Consider the following 26,898-nt stretch of genomic DNA (forward strand, 5'->3'; position numbering starts at 1 on the left):
AGTAGGAGAAGTAAAATTATAGCTGTCTACCACAGTGTCCACTTTTTGCTCTTTTGTATTAGTTACACAGCTAATACAAAACAGAAAGTAATAAGAGCCATAGAAGAATTACAAATAGTTTAATGAGAAGGCAGAACAAAGGAAACATTTGATGAGATAAGGAGATCTAATATCAATTGCTTTGGGCCTTATGCTTTTTGTATTAAGAGGAACACAAAATGCTGAAGATAGAGCTTTGGGGCCTTAATATTCCTTTAACGAAGACTCTGGCAGAAGTAGGACTTTCTTTAAAAATTTTGAATTATTATTATTATTATTATTTTTTGAGATGGAGTCTCACTCTCTCACCCATGCTTGTGTGCAGTGGCATGATCTCAGCTTACTACAACCTCTGCATCCTGGGTTTTTAAGTGATCCTCCTGCCTAAGCCTCTTGAGTAGCTGGGAATACAAGTGTGTACCACTATGCCTGCCTTATTTTTGTATTTTTAGTAGAGATGGAGTTTTGCCATGTTGGCCAGGCTGTGGATTTCTTTAATGCATCATACAGCATGGAACAAAGTCCTGTGATTATGTTCATTACTATTCCCACTAGTATAAGTAATTACTATGATGTTTCAAGTAAAATGGATTAACATATCAATGTTCTGCTTGAATCAAATGCTGTTGATTTGATATGTATTTTATGTTCTTTCCTTTCTCTATATTTAATAGAGATGAAATTGAGTGATCCTGGAGCAAGATGGCCGAATAGGAGCAGCTCCAACCTCCAGCTCCCAGCGTGAGCAACACAGAGAACGGGTGATTTCTGCATTTTCAACTGAGGTACCGGGTTCATCTCACTGGGGAGTGCCAGACAATCGGTGCCGGTCAGCTGGTGCAGCCCAACCAGCGAGAGCTGAAGCAGGGCAAGCTATCACCTCACCTGGGAAGCACAAGGGAGAAGGGAATCCCTTTTCCTAGCCAAGGGAAACTGAGACACACAACACCTGGAAAATCGGGTAACTCCCACCCTAATACTGCGCTTTACCAAGGGTCTTAGCAAACAGCACACCAGGAGATTATATCCCACACCTGGATGGGAGGGTCCCATGCCCACGGAGCCTCCCTCATTGCTAGCACAGCAGTCTGAGATCTGCCGGGCGCGGTGGCTCAAGCCTGTAATCCCAGCACTTTGGGAGGCCGAGGCGGGCGGATCACGAGGTCAGGAGATCGAGACCATCCTGGCTAACATGGTGAAACCCCGTCTCTACTAAAAATACAAAAAACTAGCCGGGCGTGGTGGCGGGCGCCTGTAGTCCCAGCTACTCGGAGGCTGAGGCAGGAGAATGGCCTGAACCTGGGAGGCGGAGCTTGCAGTGAGCCGAGATCGCGCCACTGCACTCCAGCCTGGGTGACACAGCGCGAGACTCCGTCTCAAAAAAAAAAAAAAAAAAGAAAATGTGGCACATATACACCATGGAATACTATGCAGCCATAAAAAAGGATGAGTTTGTGTCCTTTGTAGGGACATGGGTGCAGCTGGAAACCATCATTCTCAGCAAACTATCGCAAGAACAGAGAACCAAACACCACATGGACTCACTCATAGGTGGGAATTGAACAATGTGATCACTTGGACATGGGAAGGGGAACATCACACACCGGGGCCTATTATGGGGAGAGGGGAGGGGGGAGGATGTCATTCAGAATTATAACTGATGTAAATGAGAAGTTGATGGGTGCTGACGAGTTGATGGGTGCAGCACACCAACATGGCACATGTACACATATGTAACAAACCTGCACGTTGTGCACATGTACCCTAGAACTTAAAGTATATATATTAAAAAAAAGAGATGAAATTGATCCTTGAGGTGGAGTCAAACAAAGGTAAAGGCTGAGACCTTGGCCTACTAGGATCTCAGCTCTGTGTACATCTAAATGGAACAAAAAATAAATGAAAGATTTTCTGGTTTTATCTTGGTGACATTCACTGGTGTATTGGTCTGTTTTCATGCTGCTGATAAAGACATACCCTAGACTGGGCAATTTACAAAAGAGGTTTAATGGACTTACAGTTCCACATGGCTGGGGAGGCCTCACAATCATGACAGAAGGTGAAAGGCATGTCTCACATGGCAGCAGACAAGAGAAGAAAGCTTGTGCAGGGAAACTCCCCATTTTAAAACCATCAGATCTCATGAGACTTATCATTATCCCAAGAACAGCACAGGAAAGACCTGCCCCCATGATTCAATTACCCCCCACTGGGTCCCTCTCACAACACATCGGAATTCAAGATGAGATTTGGGTGGGGTCATAGCCAAACCATATCATTCCACCCTGGCCCCTCCCAAATCTCATGTTCTCACATTTCAAAACCAATCATGCCTTCCCAACAGTCCCCCAGTGTCTTAACTCATTTCAGCATTAGCTCAAAAGTCCACAGTTCAGTCTCATCTGAGACAAGGCAAGTCCCTTCCACCTATGAGCTTGTAAAATCAAAAGCAAGCTAGTTGCTTCTTAGATATAATGGGGGTACAACAGGCATTGGGTAAATGCAGCCATTCCAAATGGGAGAAACTGGCCAAAACAAAGGGGCTACAGGCCCCACACAAGTCTGAAATCCAGTGGGGCATTCAAATCTCAAAGCTCCAAAATGATCTCCTTTGACTCCATGTCTGTCATCCAGGTCATGCTGATGCAAGAGGTGGGTTCCCATGGTCTTGGACAGCTCTGCCTCTGTGGCTTTGCAGGGTACGACCTCCCTCCTGGCTGCTTTTATGGGCTGGTATTGAGTGTCTGTAGCTTTTCCAGGCACACAATGCAAGCTGTCAGTGGATCTACCATTCTGGGGTCTGGAGGACTGTGGCCCTCTTCTCACAGCTCCATAGGTGGTGCTCCAGTAGGGACTCTGTGTGGGGGCTCTGACCCCACATTTCCCTTTGACACTGCCCTAGCAGAGGCTCTCCATGAAAGCCCCACCCCTGCAGCAAACTTCTGCCTGGATATCCAGGCACTTCCATACATCCTCTGAAATCTAGGCAGAGGTTCCCAAACCCCAATTCTTGGCTTCTATGCACTGGCAGGCTCAGCACCACATGGAAGCTGCCAAGTCTTGAGGCTTGCACACTCTGAAGCCATGGCCTGAGCTCTGTGTTGGCCCCTTTCAGCCATGGCTGGAGTGGCTGAGACATAGTGCGTCAAGTCCCTAGGATGCATACAGCACAGGGACCCTGGGCCCAGCCCACGAAACCACTTTTTCCTCCTAGACCACCAGGCCTGTAATGGAATGGGCTACCTGACATGGCTTGGAGACATTTTCCCCATTTCTTGGGGATTAACATTCAGCTCCTCATTACTTATGCAAATTTCTGCAGCCTGCTTAGATATCTCCTTAGAAATGGGATTTTCTTTTCTATCACATTGTCAGGCTGCAAATTTTCCAAACTTTTATGCTGTTTCCCTTTTAAAACTGAATGCCTTTAGCAGTACCCAACTCGCCTCTTGAATGCTTTGCTGCTTAGAAATTTCTGCTGCCAGATACCCTAAATCATCTCTCTCAAGTTCAAAGTTCCACAAATCTCTAGTGCAGAGGCAAAATGCCACCAGTCTCTTTGCTAAAACATAACAAGAGTCACCTTTGCTCCAGTTCCCAACAAGTTCCTTATTTCTGTCTGAGACCACCTTAGCCTGGACTTTATTGTCCACATCGCTATCAGCATCTGGAGCAGGCAAAATCATTCAACAAGTCTCTAGGAAGTTCTAAACTTTCCCACATTTTTCTGTCTTCTTCTAAGCCCTCCAAACTATTCCAACCTCTGCCTATTACCCAGTTCCAAAGTTGCTTCCACATTTTTGAGTATCTACAGCAGCACCCCACTCTACCAGTACCAATTTACTGTATTAGTCTGTTTTCACACTGCTGATAAAGACATACCCGAGACTGGGCAATTTACAAGAGAAAGAGGTTTAATGGACTTACAGTTCCATGTGGCTGGGGAGGCCTCACAATCATGACAGAAGGTGAAAGGGACATCTCACATAGCAGCAGACAAGAGAAGAAAGCTTGTGCAAGGAAACTCCCCTTTATAAAACCATGAGATCTCATGAGATGTATTCACCATCCTGAGAACAGCATGGTAAAGACCTGCCCCATGATTCAATTACCTCCTACTGGGTCCCTCCCACAATACATGGGAATTCAAGATGAGATTTGGGTGGGGACACAGCCAAGCCATATCAACTGGTGCCTCTTTTTACTTCCAGTGATCTAGAGATGTTAACTATGCTAGTTGCTAACCACATGTAGCTATTTAAACTTATTTTAAAATTAAGAAAAATTAAACAAAATTTAAAATATAGTTTCTCAGTTGCTCTGGCCATGTTTCAGTTTCTCAATGATTCATGTGGCTAGTGACTACTATGTAGCACAGAGCACATATATGACATTCCATCATTGCAGAGTTCTACCGCACAGTGCTGATCCAGTGTCAGGGATTACGTAAGCTCAAGAAAATTGTTAGATAGTTACAGAGGCTCAAGAAATTGATTGTGCAGTTGACCAGGATTTAGGAAGGTTGTAATTATATGTTAAGACCCAATTTTCTAGGGATGAGAGCAGTGAAGTGACTCTCCTTCTTTCTAGGGTATACTCTTTGAACATCAACTATTTACAGAACATCTTCTATAAAAAATGATCTAGAATAAAGGCAAAGAAAAGGGAAATCTTGAACATCAATGTGTAAATCTGTGAAGGTGTTTTAGTTATAGATAGCATAATCATATGTCCCAATTTACCTGTGTGGTCTCAGTTTGCACCAGTTTTCTTTGCATAATTATTAAGAGTCCTCTTTTTCATTCTCAAAGTGTTCTAGATGGATAATAAATTACATGGTCACGGTACTTATAGTCTCATTTCCTCCTTCCTCATTGAAGCTATGTAGATAAGCAAAACAAAAGCCTTCTAAATGCTGATTTCCATGTAATAACCACCTTTGCTTAAGTCACATTCAGGGGTATGTGCTCACAGACTGAAATTGTTCCCCACATGTAGCGAGCCAACTTACTGTAGCAGAGCTCCAGCCAACATATTTGGACTTCTGCTTTTCTCTTTCTTAAGGATGAACTATCAGAGGCAACACTGTTTTACTACAGCATAGAAATATATGAATGACTTAGGGAGAAATAAACTACATCAAATGCTTGCATGTATGTATTTCCTGCATTAACAGGTTTTCATGACTTAATGAGGAAAGAGGGTGTTGACCTTGAAAGAAACACAGAAACAAATATTTAGTGGAAAAACAACTGATCTGGAAGACAAAATATGTGAGCTTCTTGCTAGTTTAGCCATCATGTGAACTTAGATTTCCCCTTTTTATGTCTTGTCCTTCTACACTTCAGTTTTCTAGAGGGAAAGGTGTGATACACATTTAAAGCATTCTTCACTTGAGCTCATTAGAACTTCTGAATTTTCAGCTCCTTAAATGTACCAGTTCCTGGCCTTTGCATATGCATTGTTTTTCATTCTTCAGGACTTAGTATGAGTATCATCAGTTCTTCATGGATGTCTTCTCTGATCCCCTGAATTAGGTCAAGTGACCCCATGATGTTTATACCTTCTCATCAAAGCACTGAGCTTTGGTTTCCTATTTGCTTGTCCAAATTCTCCACAAGATTTTAAGTTCGGTGAGAATAAAAGCCATGTCTACTTAATTCACTTTATATGCCCAGTCCTACAGAATCCACATAGTTGATTCTCAGTTTTATTAATAAATGAATAAGCAAGCCTGTGTGCAAGCCTTTGTATCCAAGAATATGGAGTCAAGTACAGCCTGATTCTTATCCTGACAGAGCACACAAAGTAAGGCCGAACTAGAATGTCTGTAATGTGAGACAAAGTAAGTTTCACCAAAGAGGTACAAAAGATGCTGTAGGAATTTAAGGATAAACGATAGCACATCAGAGATAAGAAAAGGCTTCTGAAGAGATGGAGCATTTGAAATCAACCTTAAAGAAAAGCTAGAACTTCAATAGGCAGAGATTGCTACTGTGCAGTTAACATTCAATTTATTGTCAAGCTACTATGTATAGGAATTGTTTTAGGCACTAAGTTAGTAGTAAGAAGACAAGACATGGTTCCTGCCTTAGTACAGTCAGTGATCTAACTGGGAAACATATAGATGTACAAAAATCTATGATATAAGACAAAATATATTTTCTGCTAAAGTTGACAGTGTAACCAGTGTGCTTTTGGAGCTCAAAGGAGGAAGGGTGGAGGGTGGAAACAGACAGGAGGTATCAATTTTGACTAGGTTGTCTTTTCCACTAGGGTGGAGAACATTAGAGTAAAGCTCTGCAGTTGCGGATTTTAATGAACCTCTTGGAACTTGCCTTTGTTTCTCTTGTTGCTTGGCAACTCTCAGTCTGGCTCCTGAGATGGTCACCACTGGGAACAATTTTTTTAAAGGTTAAACTTTAAATCTCCCATTTACACATAGACCACACGTGTAAAAATTGTCTCCATTCAATTGCCTATTTGGGCAATGACCTTGGCCATGGGAAGAGCATGTCACCCAAATTTTACCTTACCTTTATGTTTGCTGTACTCTCATGGGGGTAATCACTGGACTCTTAACTCCACTAACTCCCAGGGATATTTTGAGCTGGCTTCTTCCAAAGGGAGCTATGACCAGTTAGAATGTGCTTCGAGTGAGACCTATTTATTTCCCTTTTCTCTCTTGGACCCTCACTTTGGGAATTACAAGCTGCACTTCTTTGCAGAGTCCCCGTGGTACACATGCTAAATAGATTCCCTACCCCAACTGGCTGCCTCAGCCCTTGGAATCCTCAGACGTTGCTCAGCAGCAGCCTGAGGGGAAGATTTAAGGGCAAGAGAAGCAGTTTTTGTCTTTGATTAACCCGAGGCTAATGCATGGATTCAAACTCTTACCACGGGCTCAGATGCACCATATGTGTGTGTGAGTGTCCAGGGAAGATTGGTGTATCAATTTCAAATGCAACTGCCCACATCACAACTTTGAGCTTTCTTTGACTCATTAGCATGATCACATTTCGTTAATAATCTCTGATAGAGATCACTGAAAGGTATCATACCGGTATTAACTAGCAGCTTCTAAAAATCTTTAGGATACTTCAAGGCCCACAAACTGTTCATTTATTTATAGAATATTTCCCCAAAATATTCCTGGAAAAAAATGGGAAATTCATTAGTGAACTTATTTTTTCTCGAGAGAAGAGGGCTTTAAGGAGAAGGAACATTGTTAAATTATCTGTTGATCTAGAAACACAGAATGACATAATATGATGGTATCATCTCTAAATGCCCAAATCCATCTAGTCCATATCAAGGGGATTAATGCAATTTGCAAATGCCAGGCAGCCACCATTTTTCTTTGCTATCAGCAGTAAATGACTTTGGAATCTCTCCCCATTCTACAACAAAGCATCTGCTTTGCAGATAAATTTTGTTACAAAGTCTAGAAGCATTATTAGTTTAGAGCAGGAAGGAAGCTATACACACCAATGGCACTAAAACATTCATTTTCTCATTAATTTAAGCATAGCTGATGCAACATTGAAATATAAATTATTTCAGAACAGAAATAGCATCCTCCTTTCATTTGTAGAATCCCTGAATGTGACCAGCCCACCCAAAGACAATTATACTGAGCAAGTCTTTTTAAATGTGTGAACCAGATGAAAATCTGCAGGAAGAACATCTTTTCTGTTAAACAAAAGTCTGTGACTTTTATGGTGACTTCATGGGGAGGGGTTGGTTTTCATTTGCAATCCTTTAAAACAGATACACTAAAATCCAAAAGAGGATAAGTAAGGAGAAATGAGCACTCTGTAGGAGGGAATCGGAAGAGAGACACACAACCATAGCCATAACCAACCATAACCATGCCACACATAACCAGCCACACACAACCATAACCATGTTATGTCTATGCAAATACTTTACAGAGCTACGTTTTAGACTTTGCATTCTTACTGCCAGAAATGGAAAGCTGAGAATGTGATGACTATTGATTCTAGGCCACAAAGAAATTGCTGACCAAGTGCCACATCTTTTCATTTCACTGATGCAGTTAATATTTTCTCATAACAGGAAACAACTTACTTACTGCCTGAGAAATCCCTTACTGCAAATACTTAAAGTGGGAAGCTCTGGAGAGGGCATATTCTGGCCATAGGGATCTCATGGTGGCTTCATCATTGCTAAACCTGATGAGTTCCTGACAAACTCCTCTCTCTGGGGCTTGCCAACAATGTTGCAGGAAAGAAATAGGATTTGCTAGTGAAGGGGGAAAGAGGGACACAAGAGCTACCTGCTGCTTCAGGAAAAGTGCTTATAAAGTGTACTATGCAGGATGTGTATTACACACATCTGAACAACTCAAACCTCTAGAAAGCTTCCTTACTGGAACTAGAGAGAAAGCCACACAGGAAGATGAAAGGCAGGTGCGCAGCTAAGAACTAAGATACCACTGAGACCATTACCTTCCCCATAGCACTCATTGTTCTATGAGTACGAGATAATTCATGGGCATTCCCTCTGCAGGACAAGTCCTTGTTTTGCTTTTTTCATTTTTATTTCATTCTCTACATCCTTAGAATTTCCATTCCTTGCGCCCACCATATTTTGAAATCTCTTGGAGTTGATGCGTTCCTTTTTCTGCAAATATCTCTTCAACATCCAGACAGCATGCCTTTTGCGGGCTCAACTCTGCCCAGTTTCACATGGAAACAGGCTCCTGTGAAGAATAAAAAGAAGTATCTGATCTTAATTCCCTACTATGGAAAGAGGCTGCTGGGTATCCTAAAATGCCTTTGGCTTGGCTCTTAGCGTAACTGGATGAAACTGAAATGGAAAAGCTTCAGCTGTATATAATGATACTCCCAGAGTCACAAAGGCAGACTTTTGCTTTGTTCTGGATCTCCTACAGAAGACAACAACCTTTTCTCCTGAGGTTTGAGTATCAACAGGGTTCAGCAAATGTAATATAATCATGTCAGTGACAGCTAACCTTTTTTCAGTAATCTCATTGACCCACAGGCCTGCCATGTTGATTTTTTTCTATCCTTAGTTGGACTAATAGGGGTCTTGAAAAATTATTCAAAATTCTTAGGCAAACTCAAGGGAAAGAAGAAATTATTAAGTGTAAAGTTTAAGGGTAAAGTCTTACCTCCTCTACAAATCCTTCTAGCCATGGAAGGAAATTCGTGGTCTTTCTTGACCCCAAATTCCTATACATTGCACTGACATTCAAACAAAATACTCTCTGCTTCCACTTAGTTATTCTGATATTGATATCTCATCTCCTCAAGTGGATATGAATTGTGAGAGGGTAGAGGCCTTGTTTTAGCCTTCCCTTTATGTTCTAGTGACATCTGCTTCAATAAGCCCATATTACACTCTCATTAAATACTTGCTTAATTAATGAAAAATTCTTCCTCCCTTCTCTTCTGGTAGTCCCATCAGATGAAATTGATTCCCTCAACATTGTAGACTCTACAGCCCAACTAGCAAACTGTTTTTGGGATTCTGGCTATTAATCTTCACAAGACTGACTTCAGTAAAAATCAAACAGGCATTGTTTGGGGAAAAGCAGGCCACGGAAGAAAGAAGGCGAAACTTATTTTCCAACTGCAGTGACATTGAAAGCTAAGTAAAACACGTAATGTGCTAGTTATACAAATTTTGCTAATAGTTGGAGTTAAAAGCTTGTTAAATAATATTTCTGTGTCATTCTGATTTCAACCTTAAAGGCCATTCCCATTTTAAAAATGAAAAGAAATTTGGTCACAAAAACCAATTATGGCCAATTCTAGGCATATTGGATATAGCTAATGTTTGTCCTAGATGTACTCACATAGTCACTCTTCTATTCCCACTAACAATTCCATTGCTTTCTCCAACATAAATTGTTCAGTTCTTTTTTATTATTCTTGGCTCTTAAAAAAAAAATCTGCTACAAGCAAATGCAGCTTGATAACTTTTCCTTTGTTAGGAAAAAGTCTTTAAAAATACGCAGAAAATGAGGAATGATGAACACAAATACACTGTTAATGACAAGATTCAAGCATTAGCCCAGTCCAGATGGAACTAACATATCTGTTTTAGAAGCAAATACTGACTATCATGAGGCCAGCTCCAAATGTAATAAATGTTTCTTGCAGAAATAAGAGGGTAATTACTGCTGCTCCAATCCCTTAGGGTTGCTTTATTTTAAAAGAGAGGTCATCTCACCCAGCTGTCTGGTGAGCTAATATCCTGCAATGAAAACAGCTAAAGGTCAGCATTGAATCTTAGTCCTGAGACTGTGATGATGCTTTCACTTTAAAGGTCTGGGTTTACGTGGAAAGTGAAAACCAAATTCCTCAGTAAAAGGAAACGCGGCACGACTGTGCTTCTATTTTGTAAGAGAATCTTCAAATGGAACCCAACAGCTAGCCTCCCAGATCCACATTCCGCTTAAGGCTCTCACATTTCAATTGTTTCTGTCACTCATACTTACCCCTAGTTGAACACTGTGCCCTTCAATTTTGGCCAAAGTGTGAGCACAAAGTCATTTCCTTGTTTCCCCCTTAGCACAATTAAGAACTTTCACAAAGGTTTTCTTTCTTTTTTTTATACCAAGTAAAACAAACCGACAAACAAATAAAAGGAACACAAAACATATAAATGTATGAAAACTCTCTGGCATATAAACTCTCATTTTCTGATTTTGTATATGGTGGTGTGCACCCAGGGCTTATAGACCTTGTCCTATTTTATGCTCTACCTGAGTGGTTTTACTTAACCCTAAAGGGCTGGGACAAATTTACAGCCTTGTACCTGTGTTCTTAATTCCAAAGTTCTGGCTCAGCTTCCTACGGAGGGGACCATCTGAACATCCTAAAACTCCTTCTAGACATCCTGGCTACACTGTGGTGAAGATCAAGAGAGACTGGTTTCCACAACCATCGAGCCTTCCTCTTCTCCTCCCCACGAGCAGGGCTTCCTTCAGTGTTCTGGCACATAAATACATATTTTAGCCAAATGATTGATGCCATAAATGGCCCCAATCTTTAGGTGAAATTTCCTCAATCCCACACACCAGAAGATGCCTTCATCCTGTAGAGGTTCAATAATATGAAATACCATAAATGATTAATAAACATAACATTCCTGTGTCCATATGGTGAGAGTGAGTGAGGAGATGGGGGCTGTTCAAGATCTGTACCTTGCCCTGTAAAAATCAGGATGAGCCATCCTCTCCCACAAATTAACACTGAGAACTACATAGATTTTCCTTTCCCAGTAGCTCATCAGTGGGTTTACGTCATTGGAGTGCTTATTGAAGCAAAAAGGCTTGATGACTTTTTTACCACTATAATTTTTATATAAAATGACTATTACTGACTTATTTGTATAAGATTTTAGCCACTAAAGTCCCTATACTTATGAGATCAACTTGCCCAAGGCTACACAGAACCCTGGATTTATATGTTAAGGTTGGATGAGACTTCGCAAGGAGAAGACCTGTGGAGTCAGGAGAAACGGGGCTTGCAATGCACAATCTCAAATTACCAAAATAGAGCATTTGATATTTTGGTCATGATTGAAGGCAGGCATATTTGTCATTCTAACTTCATTCATTCTAACTGCATGATGAATATTGGAAAGCTAATGAGAAGGAAAAGAACCTGTTGAATTGTGGTAAGAATTTCCCCTCTTTTAAAAATTGTAATGACTGGGCTGAAAAGAAAGGTGTTACTTCTCGTGTTTGGTCTCTAAAGCCTGAGAAAAGCAGGATGTGGTCTTATGACCCATGGACTCCACAGACTTCATAAACATGGATTCAAAGTAGCTTCTCTTCATTGGAAAAGGAAACAGTTCTAGAATGCATTTATTACCTAGCTATTGAATATCTATTAAAACTTGGGAGTGTCTAATTGCAATAAACCAAGGCTACATGACTCAACTCCTCATTTCCATGCTGCTCAGGGCAAACTCCCTCAAGTTACAGGAATTGCCCTAGCTGCTTCTTCCCTGCCTTCCTGCTGAATTTTGTTCCCAGCCTGCTCCTTAAGCCTTCAGTTTCCTTCATGTCTGCTATCTACTCCTACTACCTGAAAAAACAAAACTAGAAACAGACCAATCAAAACCATCACCCTTGCTTTCTCTTCAAAATAATCTGAGTGACTCTAACCCTGCCCTGTCCATGCCTACACCCGGCCTCGTTGGACAGGTTTGCCTTTGTTCTTATCTTACAGACAAAACAGAAACCCAGCTATCTTGATGCTTCTTGCCTCACTGCCTTTCCTGCGAAATCTCCACCTTCCACACCCACATGTTTTATGGTAGAAGAGAAATTTATATTGCTGTACCTTTCCAGCCATCAACCTATTTTTATTCAAAATATTTCTAACCCTTGATCCCTACATTTACTTATTTCCAGAATGTAAATTCGTGATCCTCGTGACTTTTATTGAGGGCAGGCATATTTGTCATTATAAATTCAGTCATTCTAACTGCATGACGAATATTAGAAAACTAATGAGTAGGAAAAAGAACCTGTTGAATTATGGTAAGAACTTCCTACTCTTTTAAAAATAGTGACAACTGAGCTGAAAAGAAAGGTGTTATTTTTCATGTTTGGTCTCTGAAGCCTGAGAAAAGCAGGATATGGTCTTATGACTTACTGACTCCACAGACTTCATAAACATGGATTCAAAGTAGAATCCATGGGATGGAATGGGAGAGCATTCAAAATGCCAAGACTATTTGTATCCACTGTGTTGACCTCTTTGACAGCTTTTTGTCCCAATTCCCATTTCTCAGCTCACCAATCTTCATCTGCTCTGCACTTCCCACCAGCATGTCCACCTCACCCTGCTCATCTCTGAGCCCCAGAACTCTGTCCCCACATCTCCCTATTGAACCATCCCCTCGCTTCTTTCTTTCTTTACTGACCTGGTACCGTTTTGCCATAACCACTGAACCAACTTTTGACTGTCAATAGGATCTCTGATGTCTCAGTCAATATTTTTTCACTCAATCCATTATAGTTACACAATTCACAATTTAACAGAGTTCAAATTTTTTTTTCAATCGTTTTCTATAATCCACACATACATTTATTCTTTGAACAAATATGTCTCAGGCACTCATTTCAAGTACCATGCATTGTACTAAGTGCTGGGATGTGGCTCAGAAAGAACCAGACAGGATGTCTGCCTTCATGAAATTCACAATCTAACAGAAGAGCCATATAAACAAGCAAATGTACACATAAATATGTAATTACAAAATAAATTACAAATGAAGCTCTCTGAAGAATACTAAGAGAGAATAATGATGAACCAACTTTCGATTAGGGGCGTCATGGAAGTGCCCTCTGAGGAAGTGGCATTGAAGTTAAGGTGTAAGGGATGGGTAGGAATTAACCAGGTGAGAGAAGAAAGTGAGTACAAAACAGGAGCAATAGCATGTCCACAGTGCCTGAGACAGGAAATTGCTGGGCAATTTTGAGGACAGGAAAGGACAGTGTGGCAAGAGCAAGCAAGAAAGTGGTTCTGAGAGGAAGCACAGCAAGATAGCTGAATAGGACCCTCCAATGATCTTCCCCCTCCACAGGAACACCAAAATGAACAACTATCCACACAAGAAAGCACCTTCATGAAAACCAAAAATCAGATGAGTAATCCCAGCAACAGGTTTTAACATTCTATCAAGGAAAGGGGCATTGAAGAGGTAGGAAAGGCAGTTTTTTTTGTGTTTTTTTTTTTTTTAAACTTTTAGTTTCAGGAGTACATGTACAGGTTGTTATATAGGTAAATTGCATGTCACAGGGTTTTGGTATACAGATTATTTCACCATCCAGGTAATAAGGATAGTATCCAATAGACAGTTTGTCAATCCTTGCTCTCTTCCCACCCTCCACCCTCAAGTAGGCCCCAGGATTTATTGTTTGCTTCTTTGTGTCTATGTGTAGTCAATGTTTAGCTCACAGAAAGTGATCAACATGTAGTATTTGGCTTTCTGTTTCTGTATTAGTTTGTTTAAGACAATGCCCTCCAGTGCCATCCATGTTGCTGCAAAGGACATGATCTTGTTCTTCTTTGTGGCTACATAGTATTCAATGGTATATAACATTTTCTTTCTTTATCCAGTCTACCATTGATGGACATTGAGACTGATTCCATGTCTTTGCTATTGTGAATAGTGCTGCGATGAACATATGTGTGCATATGTCTTTATGGTAGAATGATTTATATTCCTTTGTATACATACCCAATAATGGGATTCCCGGATTTGAATGGTTTAAGTTCTTTGAGAAATTGCCAAGCTGCTTTCCACAGTGGCTGAACTAATTTACATTCCCACTATCAGTGTATAAGTATTCCATTTTCTCCACAATCTCACCAGCATCTGTTATTTTTTGACTTTTTAATGATAGCCATTCTGATTTGTGTGAGACAACATCTCATTGTGGTTTTGATGTTCATTTCTCTAATGATTAGTGATGTTGAACATTTTTTTCATATGCTTGTTGGCCACGTGTATGGGACAAACACTCTCAAATTGTCTACACCACCCCTCCTTCATCCCCTGCCTCAGGCAACAGCCACATGGTGTGTGGAGGAGGGAGAGCACAGTAACTGTGGGATTTTGCATTAAAACTCAGAGTTGCCCTGTTACAGCAGAAGGCAACACAGGGTGAAATTCACCTGGCGCTCATGGAGGGAGCATTTAGACAAGCCCTAGCCAGGGGGACTCTTCCATTCCAGTGGCCAGACCTTGAGTTCTGGCAAGTCTCATCACTGTGAGCTAAAGGGCTCTGGGCTCCAAATAAATTTGAAAGGCAGTCTAGGCCAAAAAGGCTGCAATTCCTGGGCAAGTTCTGGTGCTGTCATGGACTTGGAGCTAATGGACACAGGGTATATGTAACCTAGTGAGACACCAGTTGGGGTGGCCAAGGGAATGCTGTGTCACCCACCTCCAACCTCAGGCAGTACAGCTCACAGCTCCAGAAAAGTAAAGAGGACTTTGTCTTATGCCTGGGATACCAGCTCAGCCACAGTAAAATAAAGCACCAGGCAGAGTCCTGAAGCCCCCATTCCAGGATCTAGCTCCTGAATGACATGTCTAGATACACTCTGGGGCAGAAGGGAACCTGCTTCCTTGAAGGGAAGGACCCAGTCCTTGCAGAATTCATCACCTGCTGACAAAAGAGCCCTAGCCCTTGAATTAACATCAGGGATAGCCAAGCGGTATTTACCAAGGGCCTTGGGCAAGACCCAGTACCATGTGACCCAGTGCATTCTCAGCTGTGGGGGCCATGGGGAGAGACTCTTTCTGCTTGAGGAAAGGAGAGAGAAGAGTAAAAAGGATTTTGCCTCGTAACGTGGGTAACAGCTCAGTCACAGCAAAAATAAAGCACCAAGTAAATTTCTAAAGCTCCTGACTCCAGGTCCTATAGCTCCTAGACAGCATTTCTAGACCCATTCTGTGCCAGAAAGGAGCCTGCCACTCTGAAGAGAATGATACAAGCCTGGCTGGATTCACCACCTGCTTACTAAAGAGCCTTGGGCCTTGAATAAACATCAATGGTAGTCAGACAATAGTCACCACAGGCCTTGAGGCAGACCCAGTAGTGTGCTGAATTCAGGTCTGACCTAGTACAGTCCCAGTGCTGGTGGCTACAGGGGTGCTTGCATCACCCCTCCCCTAACTCCAGGCAGCTCAGCACAAAGAGAAAGAAACTCTTGTTTGTTTGGGGGAAAGTGAGGGAAACGAACAAGAGACTCTGTCTGGTAATTCAAGTAATTGTCCTGGATCTTACCCAAGGTGATGGAGGCAGTACTCTAGAAGTCTGCAAGAGTTGCAGCATTACTGGGTTTGGGGTGCCCCATAACGCAGATATGGCTGCAGTGACAAAAGACTTAAATTGCAACACTCAATTATCTTTGAATGCTTGGAAAGCCTTGTCAAGAGGGATGGATGGGTACAAACGTGCCAACACTGGAAAGATTAGAATAAATACCTAACTATTGGATGCCCAGACATCAGCAAACATCCATAAGCATCAATACCATCGAGGAAAACATAACCTCACCAAAGGAACTAAATAAGGCACCTGGGGTCAATTTCAGAGTCAAAGAGATACGTGACTTTTCAGACAGAATTCTACATAGCTGTTTTAAGGATGCCCAATAAAATTCAAGAAAACAGAGAAGGAATTCTGAATCTTATTAGATACATTTAATGAAAAGAATAAAATAGTTTTTTTGTTTGTTTGTTTGTTTGTTTTGAGATGGAGTTTAGCTCTTGTTGCCCAGGCTGGAGTGCAATGGCACAATCTCGGCTCACTGCAAACTCTGCCTCCTGGGTTCAGGCAATTCTCTTGTTTCAGCCTCCTGAGTAGCTGGGATTACAGGTGCACCCCATCATGCCTAGCTAATTTTGTATTTTTAGTAGAGATGGGGTTTCACCATATTGGTCAGGCTGGTCTCTAACTCCCGACCTCAAGTGATCCACCGCCTTGGTCTCCCAAAGTGCTTGTATTATAGGCGTTAGCCACCATGCCCAGCCTGAAATGGTTTTTTAATAAGTAGAAATTCTGGAGCTGAAAAATTCAATTGAGATATTGAAGAATGCATCAGTCTCTTAACAGCAGAATTTATCAAACAGAAAAAAAGAATTACTGAGCTTGAAGATAAGCTATTTGAAAATACAGTGTCAGAGGAGATTTAAAAAAAAAAAAAAAAAAGAGTGGCCAGGCATGGTGGCTCACATCTGTAATCCCAGCACTTTCGGAGGCTGAGGCAGGTGAATCACGAGGTCAGGAGATTGAGACCATCCTGGCTAAGATGGTGAAACCCCATCTTTACTGAAAATACAAAAAAAAAAAAAAATTAGCCAGGTGTGGTGACAAATGCCTGTAGTCTCAGGTACTCGGGAGGCTGAGGCAGGAGAATCTCTTGAACCTGGGAGGCAGAGGTTGCAGTGAGCCGAGATCGTGCCACTGCACTCCAGCCTGGGTTACAAAGCAAGACTGTCAAAAACAATAAAAAAAAAAAAAAAAAAGAAAGAAAAGAAAAAGAATGAAGCATGCCTACAAGATCTAGGCAATGGCCTCAGAAGGGCAAATCTAAAAGTAACTGGACTTAAAGCGAAGGTACAGAGAGAGATCAGGGTAGAAAGTTTATATTCAAAGAAATAATAACAATTTTCCAAATCTAGAGAAACATATCAATATTCAAGAAGTTACAGAACACCAAGCAGATATAATCCAAAAAACACTACCTCATGACATTTAATAATCAAATTCCCAAAGGTCAAGGATAAAGGATTCTAAAAGTAGCAAGAGAAAAGAAACCAATCACATTAAAGCAGCTCCAGTATGTCTGGCAGTAGACTTTTCAGTGGAAACTTTACAGGCCAGGAGAGAGTGGCATGACACATCAAAAGTGCTGAAGGAAAACAACTTTTATCCTAGAATAGTATATCCAGGGAAAACACACTTCAAACCTGAAGAAGAAATGCATTCCCAGACAAACAAAAGTTGAAGGATTTCCTCAACACCAGTAAATCTGTCCTGCAAGAAATGCTAAAGGGCGCTTTTCAATCTGGAAGAAAAGGAGGTAAACAAATAATACGAAATAATCTGAAGGTACAAAACCCACTGGAAATAGTAACAGACAAATACAGAATAAGATAACACTACAATTGTATATAAACTACTCATATCTTGAGTGGGAAGACTAAAAGATATATCTATCAAAAATAATAACTACAATAACTTTTTGAGATGTAGACAGTATAATAAGATATAAATAGAAACAGCACAAAGTTAAAAAGTAGAGGTCAGGGAATGAAGTTAAAGTGTAGAATTTTTATTAGTTTTATCTTCACTTATTAGATTTTTGCAGTCAATGTTAAATTCTTATTACTTTAAAATAATTGGTTAGAAGATGTTATTTGAAAGCCTCTGGTAACCTCAAATCAAACAACCTACAATGAAAGCACAAAAAATACAAAGCAAGAAATTAAAACCTACCACCAGAGATCACTTTCACAAAAAGGAAGACAGGAAGGAAGGAAAAGAAGACCACAGAAAAAACAATTTTTTTTAAACAGAGGTCATTACTTATCCATAATAACATTTAATGTAAATGAACTAAACTCTGAAAGCAAAAGACATAAAGTGGCTGAATGGAAATAAAAAACAAGTCTCAACCGCCTGCTGCCTACAAGAAATACACTTCAGCTATGATGACACGTAGACTGAAAATAAAAGGATGGAAAAAGATATTCAATGTAAAAGAAAACTAAAAAAGAGCAGGAGTAGCTATACTTATATCAGATAAAATAGGTCTCATGGCAAATGCCATGAAAAGAGACAAAGAAGGTCATTATATATTGATAGAGGGGTCGATTCAGCAAGAGAATATAACACTGGAGCACATAGATACATAAAGCAAATATTATTAAAGCTACAGAGAGAAATAGACTCCAATACAATGAGAGCTGGAGACTTCAACACCCCACTTTCAGCGTTGAACAGATCAGTCAGATAGAAATCAACAAAGAAATACCAGACCAAATCTTCACTATAGATCAAATCAACCTAGTAGATATTTACAGAACATTTCATTCAACAGCTAAAGAATACACATTCTTCTCCTCAGCTCATGGAATATTCTCAAGGATAGATTATATGTTAGACTGCAAAACAAGTCTTTAAAAATTCAAAAAAAATTGAAATCATATCAAGTATCTTCTCTGACCACATGGAATAAAACTAGAAATAAAAAACAAGAGGAACTTTGAAAACAATATCAACATTTGGAAATTAAATGGTGTGTTCCAAAATGACCAGTGAGTCAAAGAAGAAATTAAGAAGGAAATTTAAAAATTTTTTGAAACAAATGAAAGTAGAAATACAACATTCCAAAACCTATGGGCTGCAGCAAAAGCAGTATTAAGAGGAATGTTTATAGCAATAAGTACCTACATAAAAAAGAAGAAAACTTCAAGTAAACAACCTAATAATGCATCTTAAAGAACTAAAAAATGAAGAACAAACCAAACTCAAAGTTAGTAGAAGAAAATAAGTAATAAAGATCAGAGCAGAAATAAATGAAATTGAAATAAAAACTATCAATGAAATGAGAAGTTAGCTATTTGAAAAGATAAGCAAACTCAACAAACCTTTAGTCAGACTAAGAGGAAAAGAGAGAAGACCCAAATAAAAACATATCAGAGATGAAAAAGGAGACATTACAACTCATAGTACAGAAATTCAAAGGATATTAGATACATGAACAACAATATGTCAAAAAATTAGAAAACCTAGAAGAAATGGATAAATTTGTAGATACACACAACTTACCAAGATTGAACCATGAAGAAATCCAAAATCAGAATAGATCCATAACAAGTAACAATATCAAAGCCATAAAAAGTCTCCCAGCAAAGTAAAGCCCAGGACACAACGACTTCATTGCCGAATTTTACCAAACATTTAAAGAAGAGCTAATAATATCAATTCTATTGAAACCATTCTGAAAAATAGAGGAGGAGGGAATACTTTCAAACTCATTCTATGAAGTCGATATTACTCTGATACCAAAACCAGACAAGGACACATCCAAAACAAGAAAACTGCAGGCCAATATCTCTGATATCAGAATACTGATACAAAAATCCTCAACAAAATATGACCAAACTGAATTCAACAACAATTAAAAAGATCATTCACCATGACTAAGTGGAATTTATCCCAGGGATGCAAGAATGGTTCAACATATGCAAATCAATGTGTGTTACATCACATTAACAGAATGAAGGACAAAAAACATAAAATCATTTCAATTGATGCTGAAAAAGCATTTGATAAAATTCAACATTATTTCATGACGAAAACTTAAAAAAAAAAAAACTGGGTAGAGAAGCAACATACTCCAATACAATAAAAGTCATATACGACAGATCCACAGCTAGTATCGTACTAAATGGGGAAAAACTGAGAGCCTTTCCTCTAAGATCTTGAACAAGGCAAGGATGCCCACTTTCATCACTGTAATTCAACATAGTACTGGAAATCCTAGCTAGATCAATCAGACAACAGAAGGAAATAAAGGGAATCCATAAAAAGCCTTTGCCTTCCTTGGAAAGGAAGAAGTCAAATTATTATTGTTTGCAGATGGTGTGATCTAATCTTTGGAAAATACTAACTACTCCACCAAAAAACTATTAGAACTGATAAACATTCAGTAAAGTTTCAGGATACAAACTCAACATGCAAAAATCATTTTTATATGCCAACAGTGAACATTCTGAAAAAGAAATCAAGAAAGTAATCTCATTTACAATAGCTACAAATAAAATAAAATACCTAGGAATATACCGAACCAAAGAAGTGGAATATCTCTACAATGAAAACTATAAAACATTGATGCAAGAAATTGAAGAACACACCAAAAAATGGAAAGATATTCCATGTTTATGGATTAAAAGAATCAATATTGTTCAGAATTTCCATACTACCCAAGAAATCGACAGATTCAATGAAGTCTCTATCAAAATACCAACAACATTGTCCACAGAAATAGAAAAAATAATCCTAAAATTTATATGGAACTCTAAAAGACCCAGAAGAGCCAAAGCCACCCTGAGCAAAAAGAACAAAACAGCAGGCATCACATTACCTGACTTCTAATTATGCTACAGAGCTATAGTAACCAAAGCAGTATGGTAGTGGCATAAAAACAGACACATAGACCAATGGAACAGAATCAAGAACTAGGAAATAAATCTATACACCTACAGTGAACTCACTTTCAATAAAAGTGCCAAGAATATACATTAGAGAACAGTCTTAAAAAACGGTGTGGGGCAACTGGATATCCACTTGCAGAAGAATGAAACTAGACCCCTATCTCTCACCATATTAAAAAATCAAATCAAAATGGATTAAAAATTTAAATCTAAAACTTCAAACTATGAAACTACTAGAAGAAAACATTGGAAAAACTCTTCAGGACATTGGAGTGGGCAACGATTTCTTGAGTAATACCCCAGAAGCACAGACAACCAAAGCAAAATGGACAAATGGGATCACATTAGGTTAAAAAGCTTTTGTACAGCAAAGAAGACAATCAACAAAGTGAAAAGATAGCCCACAGAATGGGAGAAAATATTTGCAAACTACCCATCTGACAAGGAATTAATAAACAGAATATATAAGGAGCTCAAATAACTCTAGAAGAAAAAAATCTAATAATTTGATTAAAAATTAACAAAAGATCTGAATAGACATCTCTTAAAAGAAGATATACAAATGGCAAACAGGTATACGAAAAGGCACTCTACATCATTGAACAGAGAAATGCAAATCAAAACTACATTGAGATGTCATCTCATTCCAGTTAATAAAATGGTTTTTATTCAAAAAACAAGCAATAAAAAATGATGACAAGGATGTGGAGAAGAGGGAACCCTCATATACTGTTGATGGGAATGTAAATTGGTACAACCACTATGGAGAACAGTTTAGAGGTTCCTCAAAAATCTAAATATAGAACCACCATACCACCCAGCAATCCTACTCCTGGGTATGTACCTACAAGAAAGGAAATCAGTCTGTGAAAGAAATATCCACACTCCCACGTTTGCTGCAGCTCTGTTCACAACAGTCAAGATTTGGAAACAACATACGGGTCCCTCAACAGATGAATGGATAAAGAAAATGTGGTACTTTTGCACAATGGAGTACTATTCAGCCATAAAAACAGTGAGATTCAGTCATTTGCAACAACATGGATAGAGCTGGAGGTCTTTATGTTAAGTGAAATAAGCCAGGCACAGAAAGACAAACATCACATTCTCACTTATTTGGGGAACTAAAAATCAAAATTGAACCCATGGAGACAGTGAGTAGAAGGATGGTTACCAGAGGCTGAGAATGGCATTGGAGACTAGGGGTTGAGGGGGAGGTGGGGAGTGGTTAATGAGTACAAAAAACAAAAAAAGAATAAATGAATAAGACCTAGTATTTGTAGCACAAAAGAGTCACTGTAGTCAATAACTGTACATGTAAACATATCTAAAAGAGTAATAATTGGGTTGTTTGTAATAGAAAGGATACATGCTTGAGGAGATGGATACCCCATTTTCCATTATGTGAGTATTATGCATCATATGCCCATATCAAAATATCTCATGTACCCCATAAGTTTATATACCTACTATGTACCCAAAATTAACAATAAAAATTATTTTAAAAAATAAATTAAAATAAGAACTGAGTAAAGGATCTGACTAAACATTTCTCAAAAGAAGACATGCAGATGGCAAACAGGTATATGAAAAGTTGCTCAACGTCATTGATCATCAGATAAATGCAAATCAAAACTACAATGAGGTGTGGTCTCATTTGAGTTAAAATGGATTTTATCCAAAAGACAGGCAACAACAAATGCTGGTGAGGATGTGGAGAAGAGGGAACCCTTGTCTACACTGTTGGTGGGAATATAAATCAGTACAGGCACTATGGAGAATAGTTTGGAGATTTCTTAAGAAACTAAAACTGGAACTACTATACGATCCAGCAATCCCATTGATAGGTATATGCCCAAAAGAAAGGAAATGGTATATTGAAGAGATATCTGCCCCTCTATTTCTATTGCAGCACTATTCACAATGACAAAGATTTGGAAACAACTTAAGTGTCCATCAATAGACAAATGGATAAAGAAAATGTGGTACATATACACAATGGAGTAGTATTCAGCCACAAAAAGAATGAGATCCTGTTATTTGTAACAATGTGGATGGAACTGGAGGTCATTATGTTAAGTCAAATAAGCCAGGCACAGAAAGACAAACTTCACATGTACTCACTTATTTGTAGGAGCTAAAAATTAAAGCAATTGAACTCATGGAGATAGACGGTAGAATGCTTGTTACCAGAGACTGGGAAGGATAGTGGGGAGGGGAAAGGAAGTGGGGACAGTTAATGGGTACAAAAATATAGTTAGACAGAACGAATAAGATCTAGTATTTGATAGCACTACAGGATGACTATGATCAATAACAATTCATAGTATGTTTTAAAATAACTAAGTATAATTGGAATGTTTGTAACAAAAAGAAATGATAAATGCTCGAGGGGATGAATACCCACCCCCACTACCCCACCTTGCAAAAACCAAAAGTGGTCCTGGATGAAGTTGGAGGGTCAGATAGGACTCTGATCCTAGAAAAATCTTGTAGCCCATGTTATGGTATTTAAAATTTGTTCTAGGTGCAATGGAAAGTTATTAAGAGATTAAGGAGCAGGTTAATGTGATTAAATTTACATTTAAAAAAGATCTCTTGGTTCCTTTTGTAGAAAATGAATTAAAGGGCACAAGAGTAGAAGCAGGGAGAACCATTAGGAAGCTGTTGCAGATATTATGAATTAGAGATAATGGCAGCTTAGACTAGAGCAATAACAGAAGAGATAGGAAGAACCAGACATATTTTAAATATAGTGTAGAAGGAAGTAAAATCCACAGAGTTTGAGAATAGATTAAATGGAAAATCCAAAAGAGGGAAAGAAAGAAAGGGTGATCCCTGGGATTCCCACCCAGGCCCTGGGTAGCTGATAGTGGTATTTACTAACAAGGTCATGATGGGGAGAAGAGAAAGTTGGTAGCTACAGGCCAGGCATGGCAGACAGAGTAGGCAAAGGGCTCCTTTGGGAACATGTTAAATTGGAGATGCCTATGAGAGTTCCCAAGTGGAGATGTCAAAGGGGCAATTCTGCCCACCTTCTGCCATTCCTGCCCTCCCGTTTTCCAACTCAGCGTCACCCTTCATGTCATATCTGTGTCTACTTACTCTGCACTTGGGCCCAGCAATAGTAGTCCCAAAGAAAGATCTAGAATCGTGGAAATCCCACTCACTTGGTGTGTGGCAGAGATGACTAACTGCCTACCAAAGATTTGCAATTCTGTTCCTTAGAAAGCGGTATTAGCCATGAAGCAGCTGCTCCAACAGCTTTAATGGCAAGGGAATATGAACATAGTTGAGGTGTGTTACTTCCAGAAAGAGGTGGTTAATAAGAGGTCTACTTTATACTCTCTCTTTCCTTTTGTTTGATGTAGATAAACATGGTGACTTTTAGCACATACTAAAAATGATGGAGACAAAAGAGTAGGAGTCTGAGTCCCCAGTCACTATCTAGAGGAGATCTGACCAAGAACAACGATTTTGGACTTTACAACAGGAAGAAAGAAACCTCTATTGTATTACACTATTGAAGTTTAAGGGCTTATTTGTTATAGCAGTTAGCATGCCTTAATATATCTAATTAACATTCATTTTCCCATTAGACTTTGGTTGTTGCTTAAAGTATTTTTTGTATCAGGAGTTGTAGTGGAATCTGGTTGACATATTTCGCAGGTAATTTGGGGTGCCAAGACAGACTGTTTAGTCCCTTGGGGTAAATGCCAATAGAGATCAATGGAAACTCAGAATAAATTTGCCCAAGCATATAAAAAAAGCCCACTATCACTGATTATTGGAGAAATGCAAATCAAAACCACAATGAGATACCATCTCACACCAGTCAGAATGGTCATTATTAAAACGTCAAAAAATAACAGATGCTGGCAAGATTGTGGAGAAAAGGGAATGCTTATACACTGTTGGTGGAAATGTAAATTATTTCAACCATTGTGGAAAACAGTATGGTGATTCCTGAAACAGCTAAAAACAGAACTACTATTTGACCCAGCAATCCCATTACTGGGTATATGCCCAAAGGAATATAAAACATACTATTAATACCATAAAGACACATGCATGTGAATGTTCATTGCAGCACTATTCACAGTAGCAAAGACATGGAATCAACCTAAATGCCCATCAATGACAGATTGGAAAAAGAAAATGTGGTACATGTACCATGAAATACTATGCAGCCATAAAAAAAACAAGATCATGTCTTTTGCAGGAACATGGGTGGAGCTGTAGGCCATTATCGTTAGCAAACTAACACAGGAACAGCAATGAAATGCTGCATGTTCTCCCTTATAATTGGGAGTGAAATATGAGAACACATTGACACAAAGAGGGGAACAACAGACACTGGGGTTTACTTCAGGGTGGAAGTTGGGAGAAGGGAGAGGAGCAGAAAAAAATAACTACTAGTACTAGGCTTAGTACCTGGGTGACAAAATAATCTGTACAACAAACCTCCATGACACAAGTTTTCCTATACAGTAAACCTGCACCTGTGCCCCTAAACCTAAAACAAAAGTTAAAACAAAAAAAAAAGAGAGAGAGAGAGAATAAGTTGGTCAAAGGATGGTCGAATGTGAATTCAAGCTAGAGAGGAGGGAGTCTTGACTTCATGAGGCTCCTGGATGCCTACATTTATAACCTACATAAAAGGATGAAGGCTACCCTTAACATTGCTCACAGGCATGAGGAAAGCTCATGTATGACAGAGTGGTTTAATTCAAACATCCCTCACTCAGACTTCACTGTCTTGGGGAATTTGGTCATAGACAGAAGGGACCAGATCTTTTTAAAAAGTAAGGCTCCTTTTTATGGATCAAAAGAGATACGATTGCTTAGAGGTTGGATTATCTAAATTGGACATAAAAGATGTGATACTTTGTGGGGAAATAAATGTTTATTCATTCGGAGTGGAGAGAACTCGGGATCTCAGAGAAGGACTTATGGTAAGCAGTTGCATAGAACAAGATGGGAACTGCGGGAATCATAACCAGAGCAGCATTGTAACAAAATGCACCAGGTCAGCAGTGGCCACCCAGAAGGAAATCAGCACTGACGAGTGGTGGTCAATGTCTAAAATAGGAAAGCAGGGCCACAGAAAACAGCAACAGGGAAAGTCACCCACAAATGCTTGGCATATTCTGTCCTCTGTTCTGATTGCTATCATACAGTACCTTCTGAAAAAGGACTGGCAATAGTGGAAGAGGGGAGAAAGAAGGAGTAGAAGGAAAACAACTTTTACAGAGCCCAGACCACAAAAATAAAACATATTTGTCCATTTGGTGGTGGTGGATTGTGATATAAATCCCATTTTCTCTTCATCTTTTTTTTCTTGCAGTTCATCTACTTTCCAAGACTTATGCATTTTTCAGGAGTCCTCTGTTTATTCCAAAAAGCTTATGCATTTTTTATGATTCCCCTGTTTATTCCACAGGGCTGGGTCATAATTTCTTGCTGTACTCAAGCTATGACCCTGCCCCTCTCACTGCATCCACCCTTGGATGATCACCCTCCTACTTGACAGAAGTGGAATGCATTCAGTGCAACCCCACCCATATTTTTTCCTCCTATTATTTCTATGTCTGTAACTATGTGACAATACCTCTCTTACTTCCTTTCTCTTTGGCTTCCTTTGGGTGTTTCATCCCTCCATTATAACCTATCATCACTAACTGCCTTCCCTTGACTTTAAAACACTCTATAACCTGAAATCAATTTTGCTAGGACTTGGTGCCCCCTCATATTAACATCCTGTTTTTCTTCTTCCTTTTGATATAAAACTCTCTAAGTGCTGCTTTTATTTTTCTTTATAGATCTAGAACTAAACTGTCAATTTACTCCCAAATTGGATGGCCATTCTCTTGATAATGATGTCATTTTCAGGCAGGCTTGAAATCCTAGTGTGTGTGTGTGTGTGTGTGTGTGTGTGTGTGTGTGTTTCCTTTCAATCCTCCTTTCCTATCCTACAACCCGTAATTTACAATATATATTCATTAATCCCCATAAATTTGTTACTTAATTTGTTATTAATTCATGTTTAATATATCTAATTCTATTTATTAGTTTCATCAATTCCTTCATGAACTGTTCATCATGATTTGAGGGCCA

The 26,898-nt window shown here is 39.4% G+C and overlaps 1 long non-coding RNA gene across 1 annotated transcript in view; it reads right to left on the reverse strand.

The window, feature by feature from the left end:
- Positions 1 to 4,141: 4,141 nt before the first annotated feature.
- The window catches only part of LOC103878162, a 51,027-nt gene continuing 28,270 nt past the window's right edge, over positions 4,142 to 26,898 (reverse strand). Inside the window, exon 3 of the long non-coding RNA XR_004178891.1 lies at positions 4,142 to 8,764. This is a non-coding gene — a long non-coding RNA (uncharacterized LOC103878162). The remainder of the gene's footprint in view (positions 8,765 to 26,898) is intronic.

The sequence above is a fragment of the Papio anubis genome, chromosome 1 (genome assembly GCF_008728515.1).
Source record: "Papio anubis isolate 15944 chromosome 1, Panubis1.0, whole genome shotgun sequence".
Taxonomy (NCBI): domain Eukaryota; kingdom Metazoa; phylum Chordata; class Mammalia; order Primates; family Cercopithecidae; genus Papio; species Papio anubis.